This window comes from Haliotis asinina, chromosome 1 (genome assembly GCF_037392515.1).
Source record: "Haliotis asinina isolate JCU_RB_2024 chromosome 1, JCU_Hal_asi_v2, whole genome shotgun sequence".
NCBI classification, from domain to species: Eukaryota; Metazoa; Mollusca; class Gastropoda; order Lepetellida; family Haliotidae; genus Haliotis; species Haliotis asinina.
Window position 1 is genome coordinate 87,054,305 of NC_090280.1, and position 22,016 is coordinate 87,076,320.

At 38.7% G+C, this 22,016-nt stretch overlaps 1 protein-coding gene across 1 annotated transcript in view; it reads left to right on the plus strand.

Moving 5' to 3' along the window:
• Positions 1-1,203: 1,203 nt before the first annotated feature.
• The window catches only part of LOC137298934 (septin-2-like), a 104,351-nt gene continuing 83,538 nt past the window's right edge, over positions 1,204-22,016 (plus strand). The window contains exon 1 of the mRNA XM_067831329.1: positions 1,204-1,291. The gene's annotated coding sequence lies outside the window, so the exon portion shown is untranslated. The remainder of the gene's footprint in view (positions 1,292-22,016) is intronic.

Sequence of the window (22,016 nt, forward strand, 5' to 3'; positions counted from 1 at the left end):
ATAATTGTTAGATCTGTTTTACAGGAGAAGATTTCCTTCTCTGCTCTTTCGTGTTGATTCGCGGAAAATATGTCTGCTTTAGTTTAATGTTGCCTTGGCTTTTGGAACAAAACAAATTCAAAAACAGACATTAAATTTAGAACGAGGGTCACATTACAGGCGTTAATGACAGGTCAAGGCTTGTTCTTGCAAGGTGAAGGTCGCCCCAGCTTTAAACCATTCTTCTTTGAACAGAGCCGCCTTATCCTGTTATGACACAGGAATGAGAAATGTTGATTAAAATAATGAAAATGTAGGTCATGTTACAGTAAAACATGAATTTCCTCGACTAGAGCATGTTTTATGGACAGAGAAGAATGTGACGAATTGCGAAACAGCTAACGACTGGATGAGTTCAGGCCAGGTTTCCAGATTGCCAAAGGGATGCAAATCTGTATAGTTAATTGCAGAGCCCACAACAACTGCTCCTGTTGTAGACGTGGACGGGGAAGGTAGTAGTAGTGTCGGCGTAGTGCTGCAGCAGCAGCATGAGCATCGATCTAAGGGATACGGTGACTTGTCAACATAGCGAGCCTGACCACCCGATCCCCTTAGTCGCCTCATGGGTTACTGAAGATCAGTTCCAAACCATATCTTCACGGGTAGTAGTAGTAGTAGTAGTAGTAGTAGTAGTAGTAGTAGTAGGAGGAGGAGGAGGAGGAGGAGGAGGAGGAGTAGGAGGAGCAGCAGCAGCAGCAGTAGTCAGTGGTGGTAGTGGAATGTTCCTAGGAAAAATACTAACAGCTGCAGCAGTAGTAGAAGTAACATCAGCAGCAAAAGCAACAGCGGCAGTAGTAGTAGTAGCAGAAGCAGTAGCAGCAGCAGCAGTAGATGTAGTAGTAGTTGTAGCAGCAGCAGTAGCAGCGACAGCAGCAGCAGTAGTAGTAGTAGTAGTTATCCTGAAATAAAGGGTGAAGCTGGTGGAATATTATTTCAGCAACCTCCGAACCTGCGGAGAGATGTTGTGTTGAGAGGAAGGCGATTAGGAATGGGAACCGGGGAAATGTTTAAAAGTCAAATTACAAAACATTTCCGCCACATTTGGCAACACGTGTCATCCATTCGACCTGTGCTATACCAAACACTGTGGGGAAGCTGTCGCTCAAGAATCACGCAATAACGAGGGGTGTACGGTCACGTGTCGGGGTTGCATTAATAGGCTTCACTATACCGTCGTCGGTGGCCACGTTCAGTCGGTTGCGTGGCGTCCAGCAATTCCACACCGAAACAAAAAATGGAGGCTCACATAAAGGTAAGTTTGATGGCTTTCACATCTCTTATTTACTGTCATTTCCTCTATTTCCAATATTTGTTCAGAACAGGGTTGTGTCCATTGGATGTTATGATACTGTGGAGAAAGACTAACTCGGAGCATCGTATTTTACGTTTTCTGAACATGACTGCTCACATGTATGTTGATTTGACACTGTGTTAACAAACAGGTATAAGGTTTATGTAGACTAATGCTTAGTCACTGAATACATATGATATTTTGATAGAAACCCATCTTTATTTAAAAGGAGCTCCGAGAAGACCTGAGATTCCGAACCTGGAAGAAATCTAGACTTGCTTCATTTAAGGGTTTAGCACTGCAGAGAAGGCCTGGCAGTAGGCAAAATAGTGTGGTTCAGGGACTTTGAGACAGACATTTCTCAAGATATTTTCTTTAAAAATATCTTGAACATATTTATAGCTGACGATAAACATTACGTATTTTACTCATTTATTATGATTCTTTTCGCTTGGACATTTAATTTTATTTTAGAGATGTTTACCATATGCGAGCTTGTTCAAATCATGTAAAAACAGTTTATATCGGAAAACAAAATATGGGAATATTCCTTAACTCATTTCTAAAATCGAAGATCTAGATATTTTCAGAATTATCTTATACTTATTTGTGAGTATCCTTGGATTATGGACAAAATCTTATGTTGTTTATCAAGCATACTTTTAAGTCTTTTTTCTTATGCTGACTTTAGATATTGACGAGCAAAATCTCCATATCTATGTCATCGAGGCCTATTAAAACCTGGAATTGAGTTAATTTAAATATATTCAATAGCCGTAATACGGACTCTATGAGATAAACTATACTCAGAAGTTATTGGTTGGAATATACCTATTTTAATTTGGAACATCACAGTATACGCTAATTATAATTGGCACAGTTGATTGAATGGATTTGTTGTTAACCATTATCGTGGCTGTGTGTTATGTTACTGACGTTCCCGTTGGAGACGTGACGGTAGGGTTCTGATAGTTTATGATGGTAACGTACATAATTTTAGTTATGGCTTTCCTTGATCTGAGAGCTGACCACAAGATTGTCACTGTGGGTGTCAGCTGGCTGTCTTTGTCTCCATGGATGTCTGTTCAATAACGTTTTATTGCCGTCGTTGAGGTCACAATATCAGCGTTTTTGTTGCCGTCGTTCTGTGCCGTTCAGCCGTCACTGTGGATGTCTGTGTTGTAACGCTTTCTCGCATGACACTGTCTGTGTCTCTCTCTTACATTGGCGCCGTGGACGTCTGTATGTCACGTTTCACCGTCGCCGTGAACGTCAGTACACCGTCGCCGTGAACGTCAGTACACTAACGTTTCACCGTCGCCGTGAACGTCAGTACACTAACGTTTCACCGTCACCGTGAACGTCTGTACGTTATCACAGTGTACACTATCGTCCATGCAGTCTCCGAGGCTGCTGATGACGGCATTTATAACATTTAATTCAGTCGGCTTCATCTGATATTCCCATATCCTATCCATAGATGCATTACAAATTATTCTGACCTTTCCATTAATGGGGTGATTTTTCTCTGTCATTCATCCTATTCCCACACCCAGGTAAATGGACGGTCAGGGAGACCTGTGAGAACCTGTCGGTCAGCACAATATGAAATTCTGGACAAGTCTTGTCAAGTTGTATGTTTATTTGAAGGGGTGGCCTGACGAAACTCTTATTCTCATGTCCCTTGAATTGAAACGGCGGTTTTACCTTCAAACTACAACATCAGTTTGAGCAGACAGTTGTCTTGATTATCCTTGCTCTAGATAAACTAGACGAGTCCTTAGTCTCTGAATATATACACGTCTGAAAATAATAACTCCACGAAAATTGGATAGGGTTCCCTGGGAGCTCACAGGCTCACATACCTGAAGAAATCCAGACCGGCTTCATGTAGAGTTTGTTGCTTTGGAAAAAAATGTTCTGATACTGCGAGACAAACTAAGTATGAACCGATGTCTGTAGTCTGCCTCACAGTCCCCGAACCATACTCGTTTCCCCAATGCCTAGCCCCTTCTGCAATGCCAAAGCCCTAAATGAAGCAAGTCTAGGTTTTCCCAGGTTGAATCTCTCAACTCACTGGGAACCGTTTACAGTTTGAATCGGTTTATTTGTTACTATCAAAATTATATATTCGGGGACTAAGCGTTAGTCTACGGTGCCTTGTTGCGGCTCTTGAAACACTTCACGACTCTGTTAGTGAATCGGGGTTTTGCATTCACCGTTGGAACCCTTGCATTTTTGTGATACTGAGCCAGTGTCATTTCTGTCGGGGTGTTGTTTTGACTGTTTCGCCACCTGCAAAGCTCAAGAGGGGGTCAGGGGAGGCTATAAGTTTGGAAAGTAAAGCATGGCCCTGCCTGGTCGATAGGCGGGGACGAGGTCTTTGTTTAACGCTTTGTCTATATCTTTGAAAGTAACAAATATTTAGGGCTTTAGCATTGCAGGGAGGGCTAGGATGTAGGGAAAATAATGTGGTTCTGGGACTGTGAGACAGACTAACGAAATCTTGTCTAAGCTGATGAGAATTAGTTGGGCACGGGATCTTATGGTTGTAATGGTCGACGGGTGGACTGTGTATGAGTCTTGCTGGGTGTGCGTGAGTATGATTATGATTATGATTATGATTATGAGGTGTGTGTATAGGGGATGGGGTGAAGAGGAGAGGGTCAATTTGAAGAAGTAAATAATTGGAATACTCTGAAGAGTTCGTTTACTTCAGTATGGATCACGGTTCATTCATACATGTGATTATGTAGAATAGATTTTCCCGCTTTGACCAAGGCTCTTGTTATCCACCACTGATTTGCGCCATTTCTGCTGTCCCCCGTCGCCACATTACTGGAATATTGCTAAAAGCGACGTAAAACTAAATTCACTCAGTCACCGATTTGCTTTATCAACGCCAGTATGTCATCATCAAGTCAGAATCGATTGTTTGTTTCTATCTACAGAAAGCACTAACCAAATTGTAATTTTGAATGTTCTGTAATTTTCACCAATCAGTCAGAGGCGACATATAAATACTTCTTAAAAGGCATGTCGTCATTTTGTAAAGTTTACAAACATGAAACGTCGTTTTAAAGGGCAAGAAACATTTTCTGTTCTTTTGGGGCCCTACGGTTAAAGTCTGCGGACAAGTTCTCTTGCGATGCCGTTTTACACTGACAGGAACAGCCAGGTAGGATGGCGTTTTTCCGTAGTCGAGAGCCGCGATGCGGTCCCATACAGTCAAGACTATACATTCAAGACATGACCCTGCGTGGGTCATGTCTTGACTGTATAGGACCACATCGCGGCTCTCGGCTAGTTTTTCCGTTGCTTAATACACCCAAGCTCTTCCAGAATACCTGTACTTCGTCACTTTGCATGCCCACAATGTCTGTGTAGAAAGACTATAAACCCCGCCCCTTTTTCTGGTGATTCCACGCGTTTATTGCAGGAACGACAATTATTTCCGTACACCAAAGTCAACGAGGTGTTAATAGGTTCATGTGTGTTCGGATAATCATCGGGTAATAAAACCGCCGAACTATTTGCCACCGGATACCCCCCTGCTGCCCCTCTAACTGAGAAGTGGAACTTGGCAGATGTCTGTCATGTTCAATGTATTTCTTATCCCTGTCAATAAAATGCTGGGCAGTGGCTTCAGACTCAGATGCTGAGATCATTCATTACACATCTATCGTGATAAACGTAGAGCTGACCGCCATATGAACTGTGTGGCCTTTGAATGTCTCGGGAGCCTAACAGAGTGTCTTTTGTATTGTGACTGAATGAGCGTTGTATTAATTTGTAGTGGCACTAACATCATATGTACCAATCAGTAAATATCACTTAGACCAAAGACCATACATGGCCTGTGCTAAGACTACACTGGAGTTAACAAACTTGTTCCTTTGTTATTCAGGGACCATTCGTAATTTGTGGTGGTGTGGCTGGTGAAATGATAATTTTATAGGAGAAGCATGTACAGTGACCCCACTAGCAGGTCATTTACAAAATCCATGCCCCCGCCCCACAACCAATGTTAAAGCATATTTTTTTATATTCAAATTCATAAAAGTGCCGCCACAATCACCTTCCTCATCCACCCCACCCCAACACACATGCCTCTCCAAAACAAATGGGTGACCCCAACCCACCCACCCCAAAACAAAGATTACGAACGGTCACCTTAAGACAACATCATCCAATATTCCTGGTACTAGTATATGACTGAGTCCTGTTTGTACGGACCAGACAATCCAGTGATTGAGCATCCATTGAGCATCATCCAACAACATTCATCAAGCAAGTCAGTAAGACTGATGACCCAGTGTATTTATACTCATCACCGCAATTAATCATATATATTAGATGATGAATACTGATGCTGTAAATGCCAGCCATTCCCATAACAAGATGATTCATATTATTTATACTTAGGGAGTGTTCTTAATTTATAGTTCCTAGGGGTCGGGGTGGGGGCAGTGGGGTAGCCTACTGGTTGAAGTCTTTGCTTGTCATGCCAAAGACCCGGGTTCAATTCCATTGAATTGTATATTGTGTGAAGCTCATTTCAGGTGTCCCCTCTGTGACGTTGCTGGAATATTGCTAAAACTAAAACTGAACTCACTCACTCTTATTTCATGGTTTGGATGTGATGATGGGGGTTGATCAGCAATTATTTTGCACATGAACTTAAAGAGGGTGGGGGGTGTGGGCATCATTCACACTGTACATGCTTCCCTATAAAAATCGTCATTGTCCAAATATGAATGAAGACAAATTGTATTATTCGTTCTTGTGAAAAAGACATGATGTTAAAAGTCCCTTTACTCAAGTAGTTTAGCACTAAGCAACACACTCCAAGGATTAGTCCAACATCTTCATGCTTGAAATATAGATTGTTTTTAATAATCCCAATCTTGTTTATAAAATAACCTGTTAGTTACTGTTCATAACTGATGGGGAGGGGAGTGTGATGATGATTTGTATGGAGAAGCATGTACAATGTGAATGCACCCCACTACAATTTATGTACAAAGTATGCTGTTAGTTAGATGCGATATTAAATCGCACACAATGATGATCGAGCATATCTTAAGATTTCCCAACGGATTCATTCTTCTCATAGTTACTCTATCGGTAGATTATAAGATATGCTTATCTTGATACAGCATAGGTATGTACTTTATCTTCCCTGGTTATTGTCTACCTGAACTGAGTGATGCTGAGTTGGATATCAAAGGTGAGAACAGTTTCACCTGTATTAAATTAGAACATTATTAATATCCAGAATTCAAAAGAAGCGAAACATTTCTCATGTTATTTTTCAATGGTCATTGGGTTATCTGAAATGATTGGTGAGTAAAGCAATATACAATAATATTTGTGGGTGTACTTATCTTGTTTTGAGTAGAACATCTATTTGTGGTAGAATGTTAGTCCATATATGATCCGAGAAGATCCAGGTTAGAACTGGTCCTCAGCAATGCTGTGATAAGAGGCGACTAATGTGACAATGTGGTCAGGCTCGTTTAAGTTTTGATATCAGTGTCTGGGTTTAGTGGTCTAGCTGAAAGTGTGAAAACAGCAAGTAGGAAAAGTAATGTGTACATGTACAATGGGGGTTCAAATATCTTTTTTAAGAGCCACTTGCCACGGGGCAAGTGACTTTAAGAAAGTAACTTGTCCTGACTAACTTTCCACTTGCCCTGATTTTTATGACATAAGCATGATGATGTAACTATGGGAGAACAAATCAACATGCAACATGATATTAATGTTTCAGTGGACTATTTATTGAGGAGTGATAAACTCAGGAGAGAAAGGCGATTCAACTTTATCGTCACTCTGAAATTTAATACATTTTGAGCAGATATGAAACATTAATTTGCAGTTTGCAACTGTCAGCAGAAATTATCTTGTAGCCGCAGACAAGGAAGATACTATTACTTGATTGCCTGAAATGAAAACTGACTTGTACCGGGCATCGGGTGATGGGATATTTGAACCCCTGGTACAAAATGATCCCACAAGGAATCCTGGTAGAAAACTGGGATGATTGTTTTATATTAATCCTCACACGTGGTCTGAATGTGAACTACAGAAGACCTGGGATCCATGGAGATCATTTGAAATGATCTTCAACAACCCGTGCTTGTCATAAGAGGCGACTAGCTGGGTCGCGTGGTCAGGCTCAGTTACTTGGTTAGCATGCCATCGTATCCTAATTGTGTAGATTTATGGTCATGTTGTTGATCACTGGATTGTTTGGTCCAGTCACAATTATTTGCAGACTGCTGTCATGTACCCGATATCTGGAATATTGCCGAGTGCCGTGTAAAACTAAACTCACTTATTGAAGACCTTCCTGAAGCCTTGGTATACTATACGGAAGGTAATAGTGGGTTTCATCTTGTAGTAAGTACAAAGCACAGTAGGCTCCACTCACTCACTCACTCACTCACTCACTCACTCACTCACTCACTCACTCACTCACTCACTCACTCACTCACTCACTCACTCACTCACTCACTCACTCACTCACTCACTCACTCACTCACTCACTCACTCACTCACTCACTCACTCACTCACTCACTCACTCACTCACTCACTCACTCACTCACTCACTCACTCACTCACTCACTCACTCACTCACTCACTCACTTTATTTTCCAGAATTCCAGCAACTGACATGCAGAATAACCAAAAATACAGTTTACTGTCATGGTTAAGTATCTTTTGAATGAACATGTGACAATTATAATAAGCTAACAAATGTTGTCCCTTTGCAAATGCAGTGTACTGTAGTCTGTATCTGGCACAGTAATACATTGTATATTAAACATTATCAATTCATACATCAGTAATTTAGTTTAGGCAACTGCACACAATAAAATAATGGTATGAAATAGAATAGAATGGGACAATTGAATGGGTACATCAACATCTGACAACGTACAAATATTGTACATGTAGGATATATTTCACATCATTTAAGCTGAGAGTTTTTATATGTACCTATACCAGAAATATGTTATGTTTTTGACCTAAAGGTAGGGTTGAGCCAAAGTTACTGTTTTTCTCTGTATGTTTTCTCAGTATGTACAGATTAACCTGAAACACAGAACAGACCCTCTTTCATCTGTATTAGTGAAGTACTGACAGTTTCTCTTCCTTCACTGAACCTGTTTTACATTAGCTCCTGACATCCAACTAAAAGCGAGAGGGTCACATCTGGTCACCCCATCTGTCTCATACCAGTTGTACTTGTTTCACAAGAGACAAGTACATCCTTGACCAAGTTTTGAGAATTTATACATATACTGAGGGAAAAAACCAAGTGATCACTGGAAATCACTAGTGTTCCCTTATTTCTTTCCAGGTTTCTTCACAAACTTTGTATCATATAGAAACCTTGAAAAAATAAAGGAACTCTTGTCATTTCATGATTTTTGATTCTTGATTTCTTTCTCTCAGTATATATTTAAACTTAAGACTTGAACGCCAAGTTATTAAATCAGTCAAGTCTAGCTTATGAGCATTTGTTAAAGCAGAATGCCTTCATGGTGTGGTGGATGGAGGGTCCATCTGGACATAGCTCAGTCAGGGTTCAGTCCTGGCTGCTGATACCAATCGGTATTAAATGATGGAAGGTACTTGTTGTTATCCTGGGAATGTCATCACATCGATGCTCATGATGTTGATCACTGGATTTTCTTGTCCAGACTCAATTATTTACAGACCACCACCATAGAGCTGAAATGTTGCTGAGTGCGGCATAAAATGGACAAACAAGCTGACCTACCTTTGAGTGAAAAAAAACTTCTGTTCAGGAAGAAAATCCTGTATACATACATTGCCATTATTAAAACAGACTGCACACAAATTTCTGAGAGGGACGACAACACATCACACCTTGTTGCTAGGTAAAGTGCTATTTGTTGTTTGTGTATAAGAACATCAGGTGGCTTAGTACAAGCTAACATCAGCTTAGTCAAACAGCTGCAATGTATCAATTTTCAATAACATATAAACTACAATTTCTGAACAAATGAATGAATGATTCTGCTTCTGACCACATTAGTTAATTATTCACCAGGTAAACACGATAAATAAGGTATTTACTGTATCTGGTTATACACCTGTGTGAAACACAAAAGTACTGTTATCCTAAGGACTATTTCTACTGAGGTGTACAAATCCAAGTCAGTCAGTGATGATAGACTTGGAGCCATCATGGTTCTGACAACAGTTGCCACTATCTACACTCTTACAACTGACATAAACCCTCCCTGGAAGTTGGGGGAGATTTATGGTATTCATAAACAGGAAACAGTTCTCCATGTTAACCAGCTGCCAAGGTATTTTGGTTTGTTATTGGAAGCAGCAGCTGGATCCAGGTGTCGGCTAATGCTGAAATTACAAACAGGTAGCAGGGTCTCAAGCATATGATCAGAATCAGGAGTAAATGTTTCTGAATCGTTTCAGAGTCTAGATAAGAATAGTGCAGTGTTATAAATATTCCTGTGAAAAGTTGAAAGGTTCTGAAGCATGCAATCACAATCAGAAGAATATATCATTGCGAGGATTAAAGATTTTTTGGAAGAAATATATACATTCATTTTGAGAAGACCCCCAATTTGAAACGCTTCACAGTACAATATATCTAGACAAGGCCAGACACTTTGGTGTGTCCCACCCGCTTGCTTTGCCAATCGCTATGCTGCTGTCACATGCAAATTATTATAACTTCATCTAAACATAATTATGGGTGATTGGTCTATTGATCACCACTCATGAAACCTACCAGTTCTTATTGTTATTTCTACAAGTCAACTGAAAACCCGATTTTGACCCTCAGCTAAACAATCTTGACACAAATGGCGGATGATAGCAAGGACGATAAGGCCACATAGAGGGGGTGTGGTCAAAGCAAGCGCTCTCACTGATCATCTTTTTTAAAAAAAATCTTTGATCCTCGCTGTGACACGAGGGCCTGTGGGATGTATGTTTAAATTGTTGCACGTTTCTGTGCCATGATGAAAATGCTAAGAAATAAGGTTCTGAAGCATACAATGCTCCTCAGAAGGAAGTATTTCTGAATGGTTCTGAGTCAGGAATCACTGAAGATAAAACTACGCATTGGTCTTCAGCAACTCATCTTGTCACAAGAGACCACTAACATGGCTAGGTGGTCAGGCTCACTGACTTGGTTGGTACATGCCATTGGATGCCAGTTTGTACATCAATGCTCATGATGTTGATCAGTGGATTTCTGGTCCAGACTTGTGTATTTACAGACCCCTGCAATTTTGCTGGAAGTTTGCTGAGTGCAACTGTAAGCAGAGACCATATACTGTATATGGACTCTGCTTTAAGCAACAAACCAACCATATTGAATTCAGAATTGCAGTGCCACTGATTAGCTGTGATCACATGACCTCAGGGACCATCTCATAATATGTGCAGCATGGCCATAGATCTTATGTGGAACATTAGACTGAAGCTATAGAAAACAACACTTCATTCAAACACTGCAAATATATTTTGTGCAAAGGTTATTTTAGGCCAGACAAATTATACTTTTTGGGGTCATATGCTATAAAAAAATAAAAGTTAACTTTGCCTAAAATATGCTCAGAAAATAAAATCCAAATATTTTTCTCAGCCAAAAATATAAACGTACAAGACAAAATTCTTTAGAGTGTATTTTGCTCCATAAACACTTGATAAATTGCCAAAAGCAAAATACTTTTAGTATTTAGAAACAATATTACTCAGGTGACTTTTTACTCCTGCCTTTTGGATTTTCACCAGAAATCCATAAAAGCAAGAAATAAAATTGGTCTTGCCTTAGAAAAATTTAGGTAACTTTGTCTGAAAACTGGAACATTATGCTGTTCAGCCTCTTGAATGTGTAGACTTTTCAATCTGATCGTATATTGTTGGTTTGAAAAGAACAATAACATTTTGTAAAACCAGCACATTCATATTTGCAATAGCTTGATTACAAAAGGTGTTCAAAATGTTAGTGAAGAATGAAGAAGGATTATAAGCTGCTTTGAGGAGGAGGACAATTTTCAGTGATATATATTAGGCGCTGGACCCCAAAAGACCAATGAGACTTCAGGACAAGAATATTATGTATCATCATGATTACCATCAGGAATTCTTCAGGGACTCTTTGTAAACTATCTTCATGAACTATTCATGAAGTAGAAGTGTCATTTAATGTTCATGAACTCTTCATGAACTCTTCAGGAAGTATCTTCATGAAGTAGATGTCTCATTTAATGTTCATGAATTCTTCATGAACTATTCATGAACTATTCATGAAGTAGAAGTGTCATTTAATGTTCATGAACTCTTCATGAACTCTTCAGGAAGTATCTTCATGAAGTAGATGTCTCATTTAATGTTCATGAATTCTTCATGAACTCTTCTTGAAGTATCTTCATGAGGTAGATGTCTCATTTAATGTTCATGAACTCTTCATGAACTATTCATGAACTATTCATGAAGTAGAAGTGTCATTTAATGTTCATGAACTCTTCATGAACTCTTCAGGAAGTATCTTCATGAAGTAGATGTCTCATTTAATGTTCATGAATTCTTCATGAACTCTTCTTGAAGTATCTTCATGAGGTAGATGTCTCATTTAATGTTCATGAATTCTTCATGAACTCTTCTTGAAGTATCTTCATGAGGTAGATGTCTCATTTAATGTTCATGAATTCTTCATGAACTCTTCTTGAAGTATCTTCATGAAGTAGATGTCTCATTTAATGTTCATGAATTCTTCATGAACTCTTCTTGAAGTATCTTCATGAGGTAGATGTCTCTTTTAATGTTCATGAATTCTTCATGAACTCTTCTTGAAGTATCTTCATGAAGTAGATGTCTCATTTAATGTTCATGAATTCTTCATGAACTCTTCTTGAAGTATCTTCATGAAGTAGATGTCTCATTTAATGTTCATGAATTCTTCATGAACTCTTCTTGAAGTATCTTCATGAGGTAGATGTCTCATTTAATGTTCATGAACTCTTCATGAACTCTTCGGGAAGTATCTTCATGAAGTAGAAGTGTCATTTAATGTTCATGAATTCTTCATGAACTCTTCAGGAAGTATCATCATGAAGTAGAAGTGTCATTTAATGTTCATGAATTCTTCATGAACTCTTCAGGAAGTATCTTCAAGAAGTAGAAGTGTCATTTAATGTTCATGAATTCTTCATGAACTCTTCAGGAAGTATCTTCATGAAGTAGAAGTGTCATTTAATGTTCATGAATTCTTCATGAACTCTTCAGGAAGTATCTTCAAGAAGTAGAAGTGTCATTTAATGTTCATGAATTCTTCATGAACTCTTCAGGAAGAAACTTCATGAATTCTTCTTGAAGAATTCATGATCTTTTCGACAGGGTAATGCTGACAAATACCCTATCAAAATCTAAGTCCATATTTTTTTCCAAAATTCTGTTCAGTGTTTTGAGGTTTTGAAGCATTTGCCCATCACACCAAAGAACTAGGTTCAAATCCCATGTCTCATGTCCTCTATGTGAAGTCCATAGTGTCCATCAATATTGCTGTAATTTTGCTAAAAGTGGCATAAAACCTTATTTTTTCAGTCACTCTTTGTTGAATAGCACATCGCAGTACATCTTACCACTAAAACCACATATAAACTGTATGATTGCACTGTTGCTTCTCTGCAAATTTGTACTCTTCCCAAATTTGAACACTGTAAGTCACTGTTTAATTCCCAAATCCTGACGTGAGCTTGTCTTGAGCTCGTTTAATTGCATAGCCTTAAAAGTGGATACTGAATTCAAACGTAGCATCATGAGGGCATTTTTTCTTCGTTTCCAATCTGGAAAATCCAACTTGATTTACACTGGCGTAAAATAGCACCACTAATACCCAGCTGAGCATAGGCCCAGCTGATTGCAGCTGCAGAGGTTAGATTTGTGGAGACAGGGCCAGACAGAATGAGAAGGTATTTTTGTAATGTAATTACACAACACAGAAAACACCCTTTTTTGTCATCCAGTATATATCTATGTACGTAGACGTGTTCATCATTGATTCTTCTAATTGTACCAGTGTATTCTGATTTGATTTAGATTTGTTTTGTGAGGATTAGAAAAATCCACCTTTTTCACTAAAATTTGCCATGTTTTTGATAATTTCAAAGAGTCTAAATTGTGAAAGGTAGTGGAAGCATGCATGGTCAATTCAAATCTTCAACCATTTGAACAAACGGTACTATTTTTATATCATCGGAACTAATCTTTTCTTAAAATTTAAAATATATTTTCAGAATGACAAAAAGGGCCCATAGATCACAACTCTATCCTTCATACCCCATCACTCACCCTCGATATCTCCAGGGTATACGTTCCAGTACATATCTACTATACCCTGGATGCATCTATGGTCCTGCCTGATGAATTTATTACCTCCCTTGGTTGACCATTTACCCAATCAGGTTTCTGCGCTAGGAAGTTGAGCAAACCAATCACAACTCACTTAATTATCAAACTGTTTAAACTTGGCAGAGCAAATGATGCAGAGGTAATCTGAAAGAGGTAGAATGAGTTTGTGCATGTATCTTTTTAAGTTTCAGATCTGTCAATTTGTCTGCAGGATTTCCCCAAAATCTGAGTTGCACCGCAAAGAAACCTTTGCAATTAAAACTGCTATCTTTGTTGACACTGGCAAGCTTGGTTGCAACGATGGCTTAGCTGATTTGTTACTGTGAGAATGCGGTACCAGCAAAGGGAGGTAATAAAATTGTTGGGCGGAGCCTTAGATGCATCCAGGGTATAGTGGAGAGTTATTGGAACTTATACCCTTTAAATATCGAGGATGCCCATCACTATGAAACATAAAATGTGTTATTACTCCCCCGTGGAAGATACTGCTGTGTACTATTTTTACGACAATGTTACACTAGTGTAATACCGCTAGAGGTATGACGTCATAAGGGTTCAGAGTTATGCTAATGTCGCTGTCGCAGTAGTACTGGGGCTTGTCCACACAGTCCTCACATTGTAGCCACAGTTTCTGTCAATTCTTGTTGGAAGTAATGAACAGGTTACTAAACTTGCTTCCGTGAAATAACATTTTCATTCAGCTCGTGAAAGATTTAGTATCAAACTTGCTTTTGTTCATTTGATACCAAATGATTCACTTGTTTAATAAGAATGATATTACATGGAAGGTCATTTAGTATCCTGTATTTATCTGACAGAACATGTCTTTCTACCCACTTAATTCCCATGATGCAGTATAAACTGGTTTTGCTGTTGTTCATGCATCAGTCTTACTGTATTTCCTTCAATAAACCCCAGCCCAAACTACGCTAACTAATGATATAGTCACTCTAGATTCTGTTAACAAATTCTCTGAACTCAAACTAGTCTGTGTCACAGTCCTAGACTAACAACTAGTCTCTGAAATGAACATATTTTACTTAAAAAAAGTTCATAGGAAAAAAAATGATATAATGAAATGGAGCCCTGAGACTTTCTTCATTTTCTGAAGCTAAGGAAGTCTAGTCATTTCCCAGACATATATGGGCTTTCTTGGATATATTTGTTTCAGGTCTGCAGAACAGACAAATCAAGGATGGTGAGACGGGCACTGTGGAATAAGGAACATTACGTTTCATTCTGCATTAAGTAAATTAACAGGGATTGAGTATTGAGCAGACGTATTGTAAAGATTCACAATAGAGGTTTCGAATACAATGCATCTGAGTCAAATATGAAGTAATTGGTCACAGACATAATATCAACTCATCACAGTCTTGGTTTTCAGTGAGAAACAGTTCTGCTAAATGTTTCACAGTGAGTAGTCTTAGTCAAGTGTTGATGAAGAGGCAGACAGATGTAGGTAGGCCGAATAATGACACAAATCTAGTATAACTCTGAATGTAAGTCCGTGTGTGTGTGTCAGGACAACAACTAGTCTTAATATACACAGTCAGTGATTCTTGAGCATTCTAGCGAAGTATGGAACCTTCGTGATCGGACGCGTGTTGACCTTAGTAACTGTCAAAACACATGCTCATAAACGGAAGAGTGCTGAAGGGAGGCAACTCTAAAGTGCTATCTTAAAAGGCGTGACACTAAGACACTATTACCATGATATGAAATGTGACCCATTATAACATCGTGACCCAGTAGCAACTATTACTTAACCAATGATAATACAAATTACAGGAAACACACTTTCTTAACAATATAATGAAAAGGATCCCTGAGAAATCTAGACTTGCCACATTTCCTGGACTTGCATTGGCTTGGATATGTTTGCTACAGGGTCTGTATGAGAGGCCACTTTCTTTGTACAGAGTGTTTACAAACCTGTTGATATGGCAGAAATGTACTGTACAAAATAGGTTCTGGGTATTGGTATTTTTATTACTGATTTCATCAGTGTGTCAATGAATAAATAGATCATTATTCATTATTTCAAAATTTACATGTATCCCTAAATTTTTTGGTCCAGAATATTTCTTAAGCTGGAAGTAAACTGAACAAAATGTTGGTGTATGGCTGGGCGGGCTACTTGGTTACCCCGGATGTGTGCGTAATGGGTTGGACCCAAGTACCCGTTGCAGTACTGGGTTACCCCAGATGTGTGCGTAATGGGTTGGACCCAAGTACCTGTTGCAGTACTGGGTTACCCCGGATGTGTGCGTAATGGGTTGGACCCAAGTACCTGTCTCAATACCTGGACCTGTTATGATCCGCGTGACAAACAGATTGAACAATGTAATATGTTATTCTTTCTTGATTTAAAGGTCATATTGCCTTTGTAGGTATAGACATAATTTATGGTCACTTGTTTAATATAATATGTGGTTAAAATATTGAAAAACTCGAGAATATAGCCTCTGAGCTGTAGAATATATTGCCATTTCATGCCAATATGATGTCAGATATTTACATTACGGGTGTCCAGGTAGGATACTGTAATAGGGAATGGGGTATCTGGGAAGAAAATTTGGACCCATCCCAGCCATGCACAAATGAATGGCTGAAAGAAATATCTTCAACAAACAGCAGGGTAAGTTTATTGGCTTTATTAAAACCTCAACTCAGAACTAACTTATCTGCCTGGAACACATCTAGAACATGATACATTACAACAGTAGGACAGCACCCAGTTGTAGGGAAACATAGGCTGTGATCAAGTTACTGTAGCCCACAGATTTCTGATAAAGTTGTGCTTTTAATGATAATTTTGTCTATTTTTGTTTAAATGTAAGTCACTAACTTCTTGTGGCTCAGACTTGTCCAATTAGAGACCACAATGCTAAAATTAGACTATCGTTTTGTTTTTGCAAATTTAGGGCTTTTTAAGACGGAAAGGTTTGAGTGGATGTGACAATAATGTGGTTCTTGAACTTAGACTAACTTTTAGTCTCTGAAATGAACATATTGTTTACAGAACAAAAGGAAAAGCTTCTAAATTATAATCAGAAAATGTATTGAGCCCATAGACTCTCTTCAGACTTACCACATATTCTAGACTTGTGTGGGCTTTCAGGTTTCAGGTCTGTAGGACAGATAAATCAAGGACTGTGAGACATGTACAGACACTGTGGAATAAGGAACATTATGTTTTGTTCTGTATTAAGACTAAGTTAACAGAGATCGAGTCATTAGTTTCAGCATTAACATGAACATTGACATTGATGGACGGACGGATGGGCTGGAGGGTGGTCAGGCAGGCAGGCAGATGCAGACATTTTGATTAAGCTTCATCGGCAGCAATACCAGAAATATGTACTAGAGCCCCGTTTCACAAAGCTCTCATAAGCCTAAGGTCTAACATTTCTGGTAGCATCCATAGCTCCTGTGTTACAGTGTAGGAGTAAGACGGTTATGAGATAACTTACGAGATCTTGGGCTTACTAGAGTTTTGTGAAAGGGGCCCCAGGCCGTTGTACAAATGCAAATGTTGCAGAAACCAACAAACCATTTGTACACGTTGGCAGAGGTTGTTTAGCTAGAGAATTAAACACATTTCAAAATATACACCAATATTTACGTAACGTTTTCTTGTGTGGGTGAGTTTAGTTTTATGCTGCTTTTAGCAATATTCCAGTGATATCATGTCGGAGGACACAACAAATGGGCTTCGAACACTGTGCCCATGTAGGGAACCAAACCCATGCCTTTAGCACGATCAGAGTCCAATGACCAATGCCTCTCGTTTCCATGAGACCAGATTAGTGCACTGGAGGAGAGCTTATAATTCAACCATTGAAAACAGTATACTTCCAGTATCTCACAGACTTATCATCTGTGATCAGACCTTGTCAATCACTGGATTGTCTCGTCTAGACTCTATTTGTCACAGATCCTGATAATTTACCTGGGAAATGGATGAGTGTGTTGTTAAGTTAGCTGGCAACCAACCAGCCAGCCAGCCAAACAAACGAACGAACAAACATGCATGCATACATACAAACAAAGAAGCAATCATGCATGCATGCATGCATACAAACATACAAACATACAAACATACAAACATACAAACATACAAACATACAAACATACAAACAAACATACAAACATACAAACATACAAACATACAAACAAACAAACATACAAACAAACAAACATACATACAAACATACAAACAAACATACAAACAAACAAACATACAAACATACAAACATACAAACATACAAACATACAAACAAACAAACATGCAAACATGCAAACATACAAACAAACATACAAACAAACATACAAACATACAAACAAACAAACAAACATACAAACATACAAACATACAAACATACAAACAAACAAACAGCATGTTGAAGAATCGTCTCTACTGAGAACAATAACCTGCTGATACGAGTCCCAGATTTATCACCTGTAACTGGACGTTGTTATCAGACAGTCTAGGCTTTGATTAACTAATCTCCATGTGCTTTAGGGATCATATTACGAGGATATCTTGGCTCATCCTCTGCAAGGTGTGCTCAGAGTGATTACACATGATGTAAGGGCACACACCAGGAGGAGACTGGAAGCGCAGATCCAGCAGTAGACTTGCTAAGAGTTAAAGGCCGAGGTTTTGAGTTGAAATATTAATTACTAGATCATAGAAGTAATAGGAACAAGCTGACCAAATGGCTGCCACACTGATTACTGCTAGCTTTTCTGGTTTTGATTATTAAAAGGGTTGCATTATTTGATTTATCATTCAGTGGAACCTTTGAGCAAGGCTAGTCAGCAGCACCCCTAGAATAAATAAGCCTGAACTAGGGGGTGGGGTTACTAAGTCTCTCTTACAGACCCTGAAATAAATGGACTAAAAGTCTTACGAGTTAAGAATATGTACTAGTCTAGATTACTACATTTTTTTTTCTGAAAATGTAGAAAGTCTTTCCCATAGCATGACCTTAACCTTAACACATCTACAACGATGCCAGTGATTCCCACAACACCGCTAGACCCACAACATGCCTCCAGCATAAACATAACACAGCTACTCCCATAACACAACACCACCTTTGCACCTATCTCCACAATACATCCCTGCTAACACGACAACACACACAATTCCACACACTTCATGCTGGTGTAGCTGTAATAAATGCCAGGTGATGTTGATGGTGAAGGTGTTGATGTTGATGCTGATGAGCGTAGGTGATGATGACTGGAGAACTGATGTTGGTAATGAAATCTGTGATGATGATGTTGACAATTATGGTGACGTTAGAGGTGATGTGGGGAAATGATGATGATGATGATGATGGTGATGATGATGGGGAATTAATGTTGATGATGGTGATGGTGTTGCTGGTGGTGATGGTGGTGGTGTTGCTGGTGGTGGTGGTGGTGCTGTTGCTGGTGTTGCTGGTGGTGGTGCTGGTGTTGCTGGTGGTGCTGGTGGTGCTGGTGGTGGTGGTGGTGTTGTTGCTGGTGGTGGTGTTGCTGGTGTTGCTGCTGCTGCTGATGCTGCTGCTGATGATGATGGATGTCTTGCTGTTGATCATCTGGTCCAGACTTGATTATTTACCGACTGCTCCCATACACGTGGAATATTGCTGAATGTGATGTAAAACTATCTATCTCACTCAGTCACTCACAGTAACACACTACTTTATTAACAAACACGTTTAAAACAGGCTGACATATATCGTTCTAACTTATTTTTTGACAGCCCCTCACTGTGTTTCAGTCAAACTACATATATTAATCCACCTTTATAACGAACTAAATTCGGCAGGACCTTAGCTGTACATGTATCACGTGATAGGGAGTATAGTGGTGTGACATTAGTCTGTTCTGCAGAACCTGAAGCAAATATATCCAAGAAAGCCCATGCAAATCTAGAAAATGTGGCAAGTCTAGATTTCCTTAGCTTCTGGAAATTAAGAAAGTCTTAGGGCTCCATTTCATTATATTAATTTTTTTTACTGAAAAACTTTTTTCAATAAAATATGTTCATTTCAGAGACGAGTTGTTAGTCTAGTGTGAAGTCATCGGATGTTTGTAAGTATCTGCATGTGTGCATCTTCTGAGTGTTTGTGATTAATACTGAACGTGAGTTCACATCGTAGTTGGTTTTTGGTTGCCTCTCTGTGATGTGTTAATTACCTACAATTTACAGCATTATAAGACCCTGTCTGGTTATCCTACCGCACAAGATGTTCTATTGAAATTCATGCATATTCATCATGTAAATCTCCCTCCGGGCCTCCATGGGTGGGCTTGCTAATGATTATTATATAATATTACAGAAATAGAACATATTTCTCAGATTAATTATTGCTTGGCCACACATGTATTAAGAATACATGCATGCAGAATACCTTGGAAGCTATTGTATGAACTGCAAACGAACTCGTAAATATCAAAGTGAACAACAATGTATATGAAAATGTGGGAAACAAAAACATAAGTACAAAATTGTTTACCTTCACAATGTGGAAGGAATTATGCCAGCCCTGATGTGATGAAAAATATTCCTACACTAGCAAATTCAAGAAAACTCATTTTCTGACATTTTTTTCCCTCTTCGAATGGCATTTAAGTATTTTGGAAGCAAAGTATAGACTAGTCTGTGATACAGATCCTGAAACAAATATACCCAGTGTAGATCATGCAACTCTAGAATGTGTGGCAAGTCTAGATTACTGCAATTTCTGATAATGAATAAAGTCCCTTGGCACCTTTTCACTTTTTATTGTATTTATATAAAACTTTTACTTTCTGTAAAATATGTTCATTTCAGAGACTAGCTGTTACTCTAAATATAGACCAACTTTATGGATGTAAACAAGTTGTTAGTCATTGGATTTGTCTAAATTAACATTTTATTATCTGCATTAATTATAAAATTGATTCAGAAGCGAGTGGCACAGTATACATCATACACAAATACAAAGTGATCTAAATATCAAATTTAATTAGACATGTTACATAATTATGCTTTCATTATATCTAGTTAGGTCTTGCCTGTCCACTCTCTTACTGACAAGGATCAGGAGATTAGAACACTTAAATGTATGAATGGCCTCACAGACAATATATTAGAAGTACAAAGGAATATGAGACAAACAGACTGGGGCAGGATGGGGTGGGGTGGGGCAGGGGATGAGGATGTATGTGTGTAAGTGAAAAATGATGTGATATTTCCTCAAATGAGATGAGAGGGTTTTTTTAAAACTTTTTATTCACAAGGGTAGGTACATTCATTTGCAGAGTGATACAACAGGTTTTGAAGATATGACAGCTTATCCCATACTGTGAGTTGTCTTGTACACAAATAGGTATATTCATTGAACCAAGAGATATTTTAAGGTTATACATGTTGGTGTCGCAATCAGTAATGAAACTAATATATTGAGGAAAGTAGGCACATACATTTTACAAAAATGATAAGGTTGGGACCTCAGTTGATGCTGCAGTTAATAATGTTGGTATTCACAAGGGTAAGTGCACTTGCTCTGCCAAGGGGTAGTATAATATTGTCCATGCTGGTAAGTTATATAAAAGTGTCCCCCATCAGTCATAAGTAGTATTATTACCTATGAGGGCGAACTTATCAAGATTCATATTTTTCATGCGATGCCTTAGGGCAAAATATCACTTTGTCATGGTAACATGACGTCATGGCATTGTACATTGTACGGTTCTTCTGTGACATTGCGTTCTGCATGTGGCGATAGCGGGTAGCCAGCCCATGTTTGAAAGTAGATTTGGGTTTATTTTCCTCAATTTAACAACCTCGGTAATTAACAGAAAATTGTATTCGTGCCCATGACATACTATGTTTACGACACTCGTGCCTAAATATTGGTATATACCAACATTTAGGCACTCATGTCGTGAACATAGTATGTCATGGCACTCATAGCCTCAATATATTGACAGAAGTAGATATATCCCTTCTACATACAGACATTCTATACAAAGATCATATATTATACATGTTGGAAATTTTAAGTCATGATACATCAGTCTGTGTCATAAGTATTGAGTGCCAGTTGTTATACCTTCAATAGGTTGTTTTTATTGTGACAGCCACACATTTTAAGTAGGTTTTTGACATGAGAGGTCATTGATACAGTGATCGGCAGAGATGGTGATGAAGGGGTGATGACACTGTGAGGATATGGTGCTGACGTAATGGTTTCACAGCTTCCAAGGAAATACCCG